General features: G+C 37.9%; 1 pseudogene; it reads right to left on the minus strand.

The window, feature by feature from the left end:
- Positions 1-943: 943 nt before the first annotated feature.
- On the minus strand, positions 944-15,340 carry LOC127617505 (leucine-rich repeat-containing protein 9-like; annotated as a pseudogene).
- Positions 15,341-16,123: the final 783 nt, after the last annotated feature.

The raw sequence follows: 16,123 nt of genomic DNA on the forward strand, positions 1-16,123 counted from the left end.
AATTTTTGCTTCCGTACATCTATGTGACACACCCTCATGAGAGGGATGACATAAGACTCCACGACAGCGCATCCCTCCTTCCCGGGCTTCGGCACCAATGTAATATGGTTGAAACGGGCAAGGAGGAGGCAGGAACCAGCTGAACAGTAAAAGTAATATTTAATGAAACAAAAAGACACAAAACACTCTCATGGCAGCTGCATGTGGCTCTCTCTCTCCCAAACTGCCGCATCCGGCTCAGCCTTATCCCTCCTCAGCTGAATAGCCCCTTTGGGGGCCGGCCATGCAGACTAATGGCCCATCTAGCCCTCCTCCTCGTCACACTGACTTTTAGAATTGTTTTATTTAATAGTAATATATTTCATTCATGAACCTTTAATTTTAAAACCCTCAGGCTTTTATTTTGACATTTGGAACTCTCCAGGAAGTCCTGTAAGTGGTCTAGTTCACAGTTCATTTCTTATCCAAAATCTGGTGAAATGCTTCTCCAATGCCATTCTCAATGCGTGTTATAAGCAAACCAAACTATTCAGATTTTACATGTGAGATTTTGTTTGTGTGTGGCGCTCGCATATTGTGCACCGCTTTGAGGGACACAAGCACATATACACCATGCACGTTATGTGTGACAACAGAGCCGTGCTATACACTAATGCGCTGCACATTAATATATTTTCTTATATATATAAATATATTTACTTAAAAACAGAGTTACCGCATGACTTCAGGTGGCTTTGAATAAAATGCACAAGTCATATGAACTACTTTAATGGTACCTTTACGGTTCTTTGATGCCATTTTTGGAGCTTGAGAGTAATGAACATGACTAACACACGGTATCGGATTTGGATCGGGCTCTCTCTATATATACAGTATGTGTTTATTATTCATTTCCAAACTGTTGGTACATAATATACTGTAACACAATTGTGTGTATTTTTTTTTAACACAAGGGAGAGCTGACACTTCTGTTTCCTGGCCAAGAGGACAGACATTTGGGATGATACAGTGCAAATGACTCCTCATCCAGGTTCAACAGGATCATCTGGATGATTCCTGCGACACATAGGCAACGAGTCTTCCTCCTGAAAACCTGGGCTGTCGTGACCCGTTTGGGGTAGAGTCTGTTGAGCATGGCCCCTCCCAGCACACATGCCCCTTGGAGCTCTCTCAGCAGACGGGTGATCAGAAACAGAGCAAAAGAAGCCATCCTACCACCTACTACAGGCTTAGAGGTACCACAGAAAACCCCCACTGCTCTACAGGGTTCACACCAAATGTTAGGTTTCCTGAGTTGGGGTATAGCTGATGAAGGATTACTGCCTCAGCCCAGGCCCCTATTATGAGCAGCAGGGAAAGAGGAAGTCCCCAACTGACCAAAGTTCAGAGAGCCCCCCTACACCTGCACCAGCAGCTGGGTAAGGTCCTGGTTGAGGAGGTAACCCATGGCAGCTGTGAAGAGGACCACACATCAGGGAGGAGGGAATGATGAAGGTACAGGTGGCAACACACACAGATTACAAAAACATCACCAACATCCTGACTGAGAAGAGAGAAGCAAAGAATCACACGGCCGAATCACAGCAGTGCTGATGTAGGGACATATCGCACTCTTGCTTGTGTGATATTGCTTATATATATATATATATATACTGTATATATATATATATAGTCTAACACATTACTGTTATACAATTCATATAAATAAAATTATGTAAAGGTACGTATATAAGTTCATCTTTTCAGAGCAAAAATAAATATGTATTTCAAAAGTGAACCTCTATTTATTTTAGTACTGTGGCTTGACTCAACTCATCAGGAACCAACTTGACTTGCTTGAGGGGAGTCACTGACTTTTGTCTGCTCTCCACTTGAGACTTGATTCGAGACATTATTTTTAAGATTTTAAAATTGCTTGTGACTTGCTCCCACCTCTGCTATTCACATCTTCACATCAACACCCTTCCTAATCAGCGGAAGTACCTTATTTTGTTGTGGATGTCCCAACGTGTATACTGGATTTGCATTTTTCAGAGACCTCAATAAAATATTTAATTATATTTTGGTTGCATTTTTTAGATAATAAATGTAACAGATTGTGTTAAGTCAGCACATAATATTGTAATATTGATCGCAGGCCCCTAAATTGCAGCAGACTTTGAGGTATCAGCAAACAATGGATCACTGATTTATAATCACTGATAAATGCAATTTACACCCCTATAAGTGGCCCTGTGTTGCTATCAAAACATTGCTCAATTTGTTTTTTTCAATTTTGCATCCAGACGCAACATTGGCATTCAATGATGTGAGTTTAGGGCGGAACTATCGGTTTGACCAGTCAATGGAAGACGGGTGGAGTGATTGGGAAATCATTTGGGGAAATAAATGTGTGCATAAATGACACACTTCACCTTTAATCGTGTAGCAGATTTGGCCATAACATTTACCCAAAGAACATGATTTTTGATTGTGAACATGCACTACAATCAAATCTTGTTCTTTGGAGACCAAGTGAGAGGTCTGGCCATGATTGTGGCCCATAGAATGCCATGCAAACAGTCCCAATGTATTTAATAAAAAGGGCTGAACTGGCATCTAGGCCATGGAGAGATGGCTACGGTACTCAACTGATGTTGGTGGACATAGCTGACCCTCCCAGGCTGTGCACCAAGGTCTGTTTCATGGCCCACAGCAGACACGCATCCAGTGGAGAGATTATTCCCAAAGCCCAAAGAACCGGCAGGACCACAAACAACATATGAAGCACCTGGGCTGCTACCTCCAATTCCACCACACTAAAGGTCTGCAAACCTTCGGATTCGGTCTGGGAACATTTTTCATGTAGAACTTTGTGTTTGTATGAATGAAAAAATAAACAGGCTTGCCGAACTTGTTTCGCATACGCGCTCTCACTCATGCACGAATATGTGTTAGGTACGATTTTTGTGTTTTTGCGCGCATCTGTTCTGTTTTCCCATAGTTTTCCTATGTAAACACATGCTGGATGAATTTCTTTGACATTTGTAGGGTCGGGCCACATGGTCTCAGGTACGGGTCGGTTTCATTTTAAGACCTGTGCAGCCCTCTACACCACACCAGAATCTGAAAGCCTGCAGAAGAAAGAGACCTGGGAGAAGAGGAGACGAGTGCATTTGCACTTCAGCTAAATGCTGAACCCTGATATTCACCCTGATGACACGAACATTAAAGATGCTGTAAGCGATTCTAACATTCTACAGAGCATCTCCCTTTGTGTTTCACAGAAGAAAGAAATTCATATAGGTTTGGAACAACAAGAGGGTGAATAATGAGTGGCGAAATAAGGAATTTGTAGTCTTTTTACCTTAAAGCCAGATCCACATTGATGAAGGTAATTATATAGGGCGGTCTAGTGAGTGGTCTTGTGGTTGAAACGTGGCTGTTTCTACAGCAGTGTTGATGATCAGCGAGTACTCCCCTATACAGACAGATACCCAGCTCAGGGTCAAAAGTAACAGTTAGTATCTGGTCTGGCCGCCAGCTGCATTAAGTACTGCAGTACATCTCCAACTCATGGATGCACCAGATTTGCCAGTTCTTGCTGTGAGATGTTACCCCACTCTTCCACCAAGGCACTTGCAAGTTCTTGGACATTTCTGGGGGGAATGGCCCTAGCCCTCACCCTCTGATCTAACAGGTCCCAGATGTGCTCAATGGGATTGAGATCTGGGCTCTTCTCTGGCCATGGCAGAACACTGACATTCCTGTCTTGCAGGAAATAATGTGCAGATCGAGCAGTATGGCTGGTGGCATTGTCATGCTGGAGGGTCATTTCAGGATGAGCCTGCAGGAAGGGTACCACATGAGGGAGGAGGATGTCTTCCCTGTAATGCACAGTGTAGAGATGACAACAAGCTTAGTCCGTTAATGCTGTGACACACCGCCCCAGACCATGACTGACCCTCCACCTCCAAATCGATCCTGCTCCAGAGTACAGGCCTCGGTGTAATGCTCATTCATTCGACAAAAAATGTGAGTCTGACCATCACCCCATGTCAGACAAAACTGCGTCTCATCAGTGAAGAGCACTTTTTGCCAGTCCTGTCTGGTCCAGCAAAGATGGGTTTGTGCCCATTGGTAACGTTGTTGCCGGTGATGTCTGGTAAGGACCTGCCTTACAACAGGCCTACAAGCCCTCTCTCAGCCTATTGCGGGCAGTCTGAGCACTGATGGAGGGATTGTGCGTTCCTGGTGTAACTCGGGCAGTTGTTATTGCCATCCTGTACCTGTCCCGCACGTGGTCTGCCACTGTCACGGTTTCGTGTCGTCTGCACCGTGTTTTCTGTTTCACCCAGCACTAATCCCATTCCATGTCACGTTTTCCCTGTTGTCCGCCCTGAGTCTCACTGTCCGTGTGTAAACTTCACTTCCCGTCTTTCCCGGCGCTGTCACAGCTTTATTGTCCGCACCTGTTCGTCATTTTGTTATCACCGTGTCTGTCCATTTAAACCCTGCTGTTTTCCCCTTCTGCTGTCAATCGTTGACATTACATGTTCTTGGTTAACCTCTCTCCCTGCTGCTCTTGTTCCCAGCTCTTAGCCCGTTCGAGGATTTCCCTACCCTTCTTGTATGTTCGCTGTCTGCACTCCTCCTGTACGTTATCCAGCATTTTAGTTTCCTTTTCCCATCGTGGACCTTTTATTTGCCCCAGTGTTTGTGTTATTTCAAATAAAGACCAGCATCTGGATCCAAACCACCCGTCTGCCTTCTCCTGCTTCCCACTATTATAACAGCCACTTTGAGGACGATCAGCTGTCCTTCCTGTCTCCCTGTAGCGCTGTCTTAGGCGTCTCACAGTACGGACATTGCACTTTATTGCCCTGGCCACATCTGCAGTCTTCATGCCTCCATGCAGCATGCCTAAGGCATGTTCACACAGATGTGCAGGACCCTGGGCATCTTTCTTTTGGTGTTTTTCAAAGTCAGTAGAAAGGTCTCTTTAGTGTCATAAGTTTTTACAACTGTGATCTTAATTGCCTACCGTCTGTAAGCTGGTAGTGTCTTAACGACCGTTCCACATGTGCATGTTCATTTATTGTTTATGGTTCTTTGAACAAGCATGGAAAACATTGTTTAAACCCTTTATAATAAAGATCTGTAAAGTTATTTGGATTTTTACAAAATTATCTTTAAAATACAGTGTCCAGAAAAAGGCACATTTCTTATTTTGCTGAGTATCATAATATCCTCCTGGTTTCCCCCCAGAAAAGCAGATAAAGCGGTGAGGCGAGGAAATGGCTATAAATGGGATAGCTTGTGTTTAGGTTAAACAAAGATGGTTTATATTTTATATTGCAAAAATTTTATAAAAACACAGTTTTCAATGTTTAACATACATACATCATAAGTAGTCACGCTGGAGAAGTGCTGAAGAGTGGACAGATGGGTTGGTTCAGGTTTAAAGCAGATCCGCTGTCCATCTTCGCCCCTGCTGATGCTGCAGTTTCGCAATATAGCCTGAAGGGTGGCGCTAGAGGAGACAGACAGACAGACAGACAGACAGACAGACAGACAGACAGATAGATAGATAGATAGATAGATAGATAGATAGATAGATAGATAGATAGATAGATAGATAGATAGATAGATAGATAGATAGATAGATAGATAGATAGATAGATAGATAGATAGATAACTTGCTTGTTTAGATAATTGGGGGATTCCATCCTCCCTGGAATCTACACACCTGGATAGATAGATCGATAGATCTAATTCTCGGTAAGAATCTGGCAGCATCAGATCTGTATTAACGCATAATAGCTAACAATATCTCAGTGAAGGCATGGAAACAACTGAATGAGAACATGCTTTTGGCCATACTTTATGTGTGGGAGAGAGAAGGGACAATTAAAAAAGAATGGTTAAAAAATTTACTGAAAATACACTTTATTCAATCAGTTATATTTACAGACTCATTGCAGGTTTGCTTGTCAGTCAGCAGCAACAGCAGAAAAGAAAGCAACCAGAAAAGAGGAATTGTTCCAAGACAGATATATCTGTCTTCTGTTATGCTGAGCTCGGACCACACATTTTGCTCTGTTATTTCCACAGCAGGTCCCGCATTCAATTCAACAGCATTCAATCTGCCTTTCCTTTCTCATTTTCTCTGCATTTTAATATATTTTCTTTTCATTCTGTCAGTTTTGGTTCTCTCTCTCTGGCTCTCCCCCTCACCATTATACTCCAGAAGAAAACAGGAAGAGAATTACCCTGAGCTCTGATGACAGGTGTCTACTAAACACATTATGTGTGACAGTCTTTTTTTTCTTTCTTTCTTTCCCAAACAGTGGATTGTCAGCAGTGCTGCTAAAATGTCCAAATAATACCGCCTTCTGCAAATAAACATCAGGGGAAAACCTCTGTTCTTTTTTCATTGTCACACTCCGACACAAATCACTGTTTGCCAAAGCTTTAAAGATAACTATTCCACCTCAGAAAGCTCAGAGTGGGCTTTTATTTCCTAGAGCAAAGCTGATTGCAAAACTCTGAACTGTGCTTTATATGTATTTGTCCTAAAAGTAAAAATAGACACAAATGTTCGAAAGGCAGTGCTCAATTGTTGATGGTGAGTGTGTGAAAATGAGCAGGCATTGGTCTTCCTCATTGGTCATGTAAAATTGTACAAGCTTTATTAAATGCTACTATTACTACTAATACAACAAATACTAATATTTCAATAATAATTCTATCATATCACACAGCAAATAGGTTTTGCTGTCTATAATTCTGTTTTACTATATATTATAATTACTTTTATATATATATATATATATATATATATATATATATATATATATATATATAGCTTACCTTTTATATACAGTTTTTGATGTATAATTGTATTTTAATCTTTAACTCCTTTAACCTTTATTTTAGTCTGTCTAGCCTAATGTATTGTTTATTTTTTATTTTGTCTAATGGTTGTGTTTTGCAACTACAATTTACTGGCCACAACCTGAGGTTTAGAGGGAAATGTTTTTGACAAAGCCAAACTATTACCTTTATAGTAAACCTCTTTACAGTAGCTTGTTTGAATTCTTAAAACAGAAGAGATTTTATATCATCAAATATACTTTAGGAAAACAAAACCCCACAAAGAGTGCTATAAACTATGTATGTAGTTTGGATTTACATGCATGGGAAATTTCCTGGTAACTTTGCAATTTATGCTTTAAAGATCATCTGTAACATCTGTAGAAACGAGGTGTGAGAAAGAGGATTTGAGTGCAGGCTTTAGTCACAAATTCAGAAAACTAAACATGTAACACTAAACATAAAAGTGAAAGCATAATATCATAGAATTCATGATTTTATGCTTTAATGGCACTGGGATCAAATATTGCCGTTTTAATGGGTTTCAATTGGGACATTTTTGTCCTGAAGGTCCTGAGTGTAACTATTTTGTGTACACAGTGTATTATAGAAGTATTATAGGAACTGAGGTTGAAATATCAATATTCCCCCAAAAATATGCACCTTAGGCTAAATTTCTGCCTAAAAAATTTACAAAAATGTAGGCAAAAAAATGAAAAAGACAAACATTTCCTGAAGATCGGTTAATTACTTTATTTTTAATTGATTAGTCAATTTGTTAGTGTGGTTTATTACCGTTTTTATTTGTGTCCAAAAGTCATGTAAAGTTACTGCATAGTTACTTTAGCTTATAAACGCTGCTTGTCGCTGAATGATGATGACTAAATGCAGCCGGTGCCAGCCAAACATCACTTCAGTCTGTTATGATGGGCTTCAGAGGATTAACTGATGCCAACTCTAACCATAAGACATGGGATACTTCATATGTCATTGTCTGAACCTTGGATTTAGGATGGACCACACTGAACCTCACCAAAATTACCAGCCAGGTTGAACTGCGTTTCACATCCCTGATCTCTGGGGTCTATTGATGGGCTGCAATCTTGAAATGGAATGCATAAACTAACAATTGCCAACAAAAGCCTTCATCAGCCAATTAACTAGGACAATTTCACCTATGTGAACTTCTGCAGATAATACAGGATGGACTTCAAAGACATGGGTCATTAATCTTAATCTAGTTTAAACACTGACCCTTAACACTTACTTAGTTTAATCATTTTAAACCATGACTTTAACTATACATAAGTAATATTGACATTATATTCATGATGTTAGTCAGAGGGGATCTGGCCCCCACAGTGAGTCTGGTTTCTCCCAAGGTTATTTTTCCTCCATTAATCAACATCTTATGGAGTTTTGTGTTCCTTACCACAGTCACTTTCAGCTTGATCTCTGGGGTTATTAATACAATTATTATTTAATTACTTATTTTTAAACACGATAAACAATCGTGTTTTATCTAATTACACAATGATGAATCATCAACATTATAGACATTAGTTTTATCGTCTGTTAATGCCTGATCTTCTGTAAAGCTGCTTTGAAATGATGTGTGTGTGGTGAAAGGCGCTATACAAATAAAATTGACTTGACTTGACTTGCTTTTACCGGGCACAATTCATTCTTAATTAATTACCTGCATCTTTGTAGCACTCAAAAAATATTGCTCTGATTGTTTAAACAATCGAACATTGACTCAACCAATGGTGTGAGTTTGGGGTGGGGCTATCATTTCGACCAATGGCTGATTGGGAGAGTGTCCAACAGGCATTCCTTGTGCTTAGTGTCTATTAACACTGTGCGCAAATAGCCCATTTTGTTGGCAGAGGCTATTTACACTAACTCCGCCCACCATTGCTCAGACCAAACTCAGCCATGACAGATTTTTTTGTGGTCAACAGCTGATCAAATGAAGATGAGCATATTTGAATTACGGGGGATATTAAGACATTCTTAATATTGAGAAGTAGAACCTTTGAAGACCCTCTTTTGACCAAATCCCTGAGGAAAAATTATTATCTACAAAATATCTACAAAGTATTTAGATTTTTATTTTTATTCATGAAATTAGCTCTGCCACACATCTCAAAGTAAAAATCATCAATTTAAACCTCGAAAGAGAGAGAGATAGAGAAAGAGAGAGAGATTTTTCCCAAAAATGACAATTCTCTAATTTACTCACCTTCGTGCCATCCCAGATGTGTTTGAATTTCTTCTTCTGCTGAACACAAGCAAAGATATTATAGAAATATCTATAGGTCTGGACCTACAAAAATATCTGTAGGTCCATACAACACAAGTCATCAGGGTCCAAAGCTTTGAAGCTATATATATAAAAGTAACAAAGTAACAGACCAGACAATTTTTTCACTTTAAATCTTGCAAATGCAGTCTACAGGAAATATCATCAATGAGACTGCTGATGTCAAAATTTACAGTAAAAAAGGATGCTACTATATGCTTTTTGGAACTTCAAGGTTTTGTACCATGATGACATTGTATGGAACTACAGAGCTGAGGTATTCTTCTAAAAATATTACTTTGTGTTCAGCAGAGGATAGAAAGTCATACACATCTGGGATGGCATGAGGGTGAGTAAATTATAAGAGAATGTTTGGTTGAACTACCTTTAATTTTTTACTTCCCAAAGATTAGTAAAGAAATTATTTATAATCATCAAAGGAAATGAATATGGACATAATGGGGATCAAGTATAAATGTCTTTTGTCATGTACTCTAGGATGTACCAAAGTAATGCAGTGGTGACCTCCTGCACAGACCTTGACACTGAGGCCTCGAAGAGCCTCAGCATATTATGTCCATATCCAAGAACCTCTAGAAAGCTTCCCGTTGCTTAGAATCTCAGCGATGCCAAGAGCTGGGTTCCTGGGTCAGTGCAAAGTTCCTTTTGGTTGCTCTCATAAGGTCTGGTTCAATCAAATTGAGAAGCATCAAAATCTCTTGTCTTTACAGTTGATACTTCTCGAGGATCGCCGCATCATTGAGGATCTCCAGCGTATTGATGTTATGCCTCAAGAAGTCATTGACTTGCACCAATCTACTCCTGGGAAGAGGACGTCCTTGCTGTATCTCTCTCGCTCTCGCTCTCTCTCTCTCTCTTTCTTTCAAATGAATCACAGACGGTATTTCATCCATATATAGTTTAAACAAGCAGTTAATGCCTCCCCTTTATATACTGTGACAATATAATAGATGGGCCTGTGTGTGATTTAAACTCATGAAGTAATTCATTAACACATCTGACACTCATATTGAGTATAATGGTTGATAAACCATTAATATGAGAAGAGTTCATAAACCATTCTAAAATAAATGGTTCCATGTTGAAGACATGTTGTGTTGATTACATATGATGTGCTCTAAATATCATGGCCAAATAGCAATTATCATGATGTTGCAAACATGGTTTTGGAAAGCTGTCGGCCTCTTATTGCAATGTTTATTTAAGGTCACAGTACAGTCAACAACACCAAAAAATACCAGGAGGGACGAGAGACTCAGGCTGTGTGAGAGACGGGGAACCTGATATTCCCTCCACAGAAGCTGTTGGTTCTGTGGGCAAGACACCCCCAGTAATGCCATCTGTGGAAGTGGCACCCATTATGCTTTATACACAACGCCAGAGAACCTACAAATATGCGCTGTATGCATGTGAGTTTTTCAGACTCACTGGGTTGCCCACTACAGACAGTTCAGTTAGTGAATGGAGTGCCTCCAGTTTCTCCATCTCTGAAATATCCTGCAACACAACATATGGAGATGGTCTAGAAATGTTCACTTATTATGGCAAATTTATTCCCTAAGACAAAGAAAACATTTTTCTCAGCTGATTAGACATATTTCTCTATACTAAGTTCAATTACTGTCAAAACAGTTAACAAAATGAGCAAGAACAAAACACTCCTTTGGTATTCTTCTTAGGTTTTCCACCTGTAAGTTTGTCTATGGGCCCTTTCACAAATCCAGGTTTAGAATGTGGAAGCAATAGCAGGATAAACTTGTTTACTGTAAAATAAAGCAGCGAATGGGAGACCATAGCAAATATAATTATTATTTCCCATTTGCTCCATCAGCAAAAGAAAAACTCCACTGTGTTTACATTTCCACAACTTTCCAAAGATGAAGAAGATAAAATAATAGAGAGCAGTGGATTATGACAGTCCGAAGAGAAAAACATGGGTACAACAGGGCTAAAGGCTAAAGGCTTTTATTTTCTCCCAAAACACTAGTATATAACCAACTCCCACAACCACACCAAAATTAAAATCTTATTGTGTTGGCTCTATTAATTGTATAAATGTAAATAAATAAATCGCTTAATAGTTTTTGTTTCTATTAGCTTTTTGTCTTTTATTGTTCCATAATTTATTTATTTTCTTTACAAAATAAGAGCTTAACTGATTTATTAAAAATTTTAATTTGTGTGAAAGCACTTTGTATAAGCCCTTTTGAGGTTTTTGTACTTTCCCAGCACTAATATTGTTTTAGTTTTGTATTTTCTTTCAATCTACTTGTTTCGTTTTTTGTGTGCAAATAAAAAAATAATTCTTAAATTCTGAATTTTACCCAACCAAAAATCTTATGCTAGGTTAAACACAATTGTTTTATGATTTTCTTTATTTACAACACACACAGTCGAGAGAGAGAGAGAGAGAGAGAGAGAGAGAGAGAGAGAGAGAGAGAGAGAGAGAGAGAGAGTGACAGAGAAAAAGATAAAGAAAATATACGAGTCACATGAACACACACGTTCAAACATACACACACCTCTGATCTTCAATCAATATAAATACTGGTTAATTGTCCCCTTGGGCTGCTTTGCTGGTGCTGCAGTAATAGCTGTCTGTAATTACTCTATATTCAGGGACAGGCAAAATGCAGTGCTCTCACAGGGCCTAACAACACTAATACATACACACTAAGTGGCTGAATTACTGTAATTTTGTAATTAGGGTAAAACTGCATGCACACACATACAGATAGATGGGAAAGGAGAAGTGAATAATAAAAGCAAACCTCAAATGCTCTCACACACGCACACACAGACACACTACATGGACTGGATAATGACAATAGTGCACCAGAGTTATTTTTTTATGTAATTTTTTTAGATAAATGCTGTTAATAAAGTCATGTTAAACCCCGACTTGCAACACTTAAACATGTCTTAAAAATACAATAATCAGCCCTATGAGAGGATAAACAATATTTGACAGAGCTTCCTGGCTGACTGATAGATGTGTCAACAAAATGCTAGCTTACATTTTTTCAAGAAATATCCCATGACTCTCATACTAAATGTTTTTGTTCTTAGAGAGGTGTTATATTATGGATAACGGCAACAATTTTCAGGATTTTTAGCGAATAATGACTTAAATATCCTTACAGTTTCTTCCTCACCCAAATTATGGATTGTATGGGTTCAACAAATTCGGAATATAGCAAACAAGTAATATGGGCTGCTTTTGTGGTGCTTTTGTGTCCTTTTAGGACAAGAAAAAGCAGTCAGGATTTCCATTTTTTTCTATGTTTAGAAAAGAGCAGTCTGGACAATCTTCTACATATCTTTTTTGGCATTACATTGAAGAAAAACAATAATATTTGGAAAGACATCAGGGTGAGTATTTAATCACAGAATGTCAGTTTCTGGGTGAATGTTTCCTTTAATTATATCTTGGTTTCATTTTAACAACATTTGAGTGTAGGCTGACAAAGCGTAATGTTTAGGACTTAAAGATACCAGGCTGTTCATGCATGCAGTAATGTTTTCATAGTATATATTTTACATCAACAAACAAAAAATACTATTTACTAGCCCAGTAATTTATTTATTCGGTAACACATTCTATGAAGCCCATGTTTATAATGCATTGTTAAGTCATTATAATGCATTAGTAATGTCTCATAATACTCCTTATAATATGTTATAACTTCTCATAAATAATTGTAACCACAATTCAAGTAACTTACCTATTCATAGTTATACCATAGAGTATAATGCATTATAATACCAGTTACATCCAATTTTATTTTAAGTTATAATGTATTATAATATTTGTAATATTATATATATATATATATATATATATATATATATATATATATATATATATATATATATATATATATATATATATATATATTAGGTATGCTTTAAGTGACAAAAGCAACGTCTTCTTATAAACTTCCATTAGATATTTTTAAATGGTTATAAGACACATGCTGAAAATTATACACTTTACACATGCACAAAATACAAAATAAAACCCACACAATTTAAATTTTGAGATATTATGAAAAACACATGTAAAGCTACAAGGTTAAAATATATCAGAAACTTTGATAAATCTCTCTCTCTCCCTCTCTCTTGATGTTGATGACTTGAGTAGCAAATCTTCTTGTGTTTTAACAGACCAAGAATAAAAATGAGAAATCAAAATGATTTTATACTGGACTTTATTCAATAAGCTTTAATGTTTGTTAATCTTATTTGGAGACTTATTTTTATAAATAACTTCCATTGTATAAGTTAAACTTGTAATGTATTGTATTTTACAAGTTTATGTTATGGCTGTTTATAAGAAGATATTGCTTCTGTAACTTAAAGCAGGCAAAGACCACTTATAATATAATCATGTCATAAAGCCTTTTGACTGTTTACACTAAGCTGCTTTGGCATGACAGCATTTATACGATTAAATTCATTAGCTTCTGTTGCGTTAAATTTTGATGTTGCTTATGTTATAATGCATTATACTCTTACATATAACTAAGAAGAGGGGAAGTCTTATAATTTATTATAACTGTAGTTATAATTATTAATGAGAAGTTATAACATATAATAAGGTGTATTATGAGACATTATGAATTCATTATAAATATGGGCTTCATAGAAGTGTTACTGTTTATTCTTGTACTTTGTGTAGGTGTATATTGTGTACCTGTAGTGTATGCTTGTTAAGGTGTTTATAGTGCACCTGTATTTTGTTCATGTCTAAGAACAGTCTCCGGAGACCTGTGAGAGGCTGCAGGTGAGTCAATTCCCAAATGTGATTCTCTGCCAAGTGCAAGTCCAGCAGAACCACCTGCCCAAAGAATGAGTTCTCATTCTTTTAGAAGTTCTCAAGATTTAATTTGATTTTGATCTTAAACCAATTCACGTAGTCTCTGCAAACTCTTCAATCCTTCCACCTGACTGATATCATTCCCTAGAGAGAGAGGGAGATATTGTGAGGGAAGAAGGTTGTATGTGAGTGTATTTATGTACACTCATTTGATACCTTGTAGGAACAGTGCTTTGAGGTTAGTCAGTCAGCTGATATGTAGATTTAGTAGGTTGGAGATGTAATTATAGCCAAGATGTAAAACCTCCAAATTGGACATCAGAAGCTCCAGATTTACATTAGATACTCCCTCCCTACATTCAAAGGGTGGTGAAGGAGTTAGAGAGAGAGAAAATGAGAGGTATAAAGCTTTGTAATATTTTACCAAAATGTAATAAATTCATCCACTTCTGAAATTACTTTCCTTTTTGGCTGATGTCACCCAAGCACTCATATTTTTAACCCCTCCCCTAAAACACCTGCCATATTGTCACGATTCACTGTTGTCTGCCCTGTGTTTCTCCCTTGTCATCTGTCCCGGACTACACTTCCCATAATTCCCTGCCCTCATCACTGCCAGCAGTACTTCATTGTTCTCACCTGTGTGTCATTTAATCATTATCCTTTGCATATTTAAACCCTATTGTCTTATCATTCATGGTCAGTTGTTGAACGTATGTCCTTGAATGTGTTTCTGCTCGTGCCCTTCATGGATGTTTTCTCTTGTTTATGTTGTGGTTTCCCATCGTGGATGGTTTATTTGTTCCCTGTGTTTTTGTTATACACCGAGTTACCTGGTTTATCTTATGATTTCATTAAAAGCTGCATTTTAGATCCCACTCCTCGTCTGTTTCGTTACACATATAGAGTATGATGCCAAAATATTGCTCTGGTTATTACAATGTCAACCATTGCAAGTTTGGGGCTGTAGGAATGATTTATATGTTCTTGAGGGATTCACTAGCACAAACAATTGAAGTTGACACTCCCAAAACTCTACAGTGTGTAATGTGTCTACAAGACTTTGAGTCCTTCTCAGAGCTGGAACAGACAATCACTGCTGTCTGAAAGAGAATTCCTTATTATATGTAATCGGGATGCTCCCTAGTGGTTGCAGTAATAATTATATCACCCCAATGAATCATGATTGTTCTGCTGCCCATAGCCACTGGAACTGACTTTATGATAAAGAATCTGCTTGCTGCTCATGTGACTGAAACTTGATGTGGCAGAATTGACTCAATGTGATTATAGTTCAGAGACAGCACCTGCTGGGACAACACACACATACAGATACCCATTAGAGATCACAAATGACACCTCTTTATATCACAATTGTTTCTCCTAATTAATAATAAATAAATGAAGATCAAATAAAGACTTTTGTTTCTCTAATCAATTTCTAAACACACCTTCTATACACAGCTTGATGTTGTGTAGGAAAATAAGATTAAGATTAACACCGTACAAATTAATGAACAAATCAGCAGGAGCGAGATCCACCAACCTAAAACACAGACAAACAGAACACATAAAGGGAGAGAGAGAACCAACACATTCTCGTAAACGTTAACATGAGCGTTAAGTGAAACTGATTGAGCTGGACTACAGACTGAGCTCTGATAGCTCTCTGTAGTTGGAGTGCCTAAATTTCTCAGCTACCATATCTCCAGTAAGTCACCCTCCAAACACGTCCTTAGATGTTTCTGACTCACACATGCCCTACACAGCACACACTCATCTCTATTTTTAACAAATGAAACAATTTACGACCAGCAATGACCATACAGAAGAGAAGCAATGAGGACAACAAAAACAAAACAGAACATCCTTTTTATATTTTTATAAGATTAAAAAAAATTCAGCATAAAGTAGCTGAAGAAATAGTTTATTCATTCCAATCCCGTATAAGTTATTTTGCAGAATTTCCTGGCTGCTCTCTTCCATACTGTATATTGAAAGTAAATCGGAACAGTGCTGTTGAGCTCCAAAATGAAATAATAATAATACTATATGTGTATGTATAAAACACCATACAAGTGGTCCAAATGAATTTTGTGCTATATTCCAAGTCTTCTGAAGCT

The sequence above is a fragment of the Xyrauchen texanus genome, chromosome 24 (genome assembly GCF_025860055.1).
Source record: "Xyrauchen texanus isolate HMW12.3.18 chromosome 24, RBS_HiC_50CHRs, whole genome shotgun sequence".
Lineage (NCBI taxonomy): Eukaryota > Metazoa > Chordata > Actinopteri > Cypriniformes > Catostomidae > Xyrauchen > Xyrauchen texanus.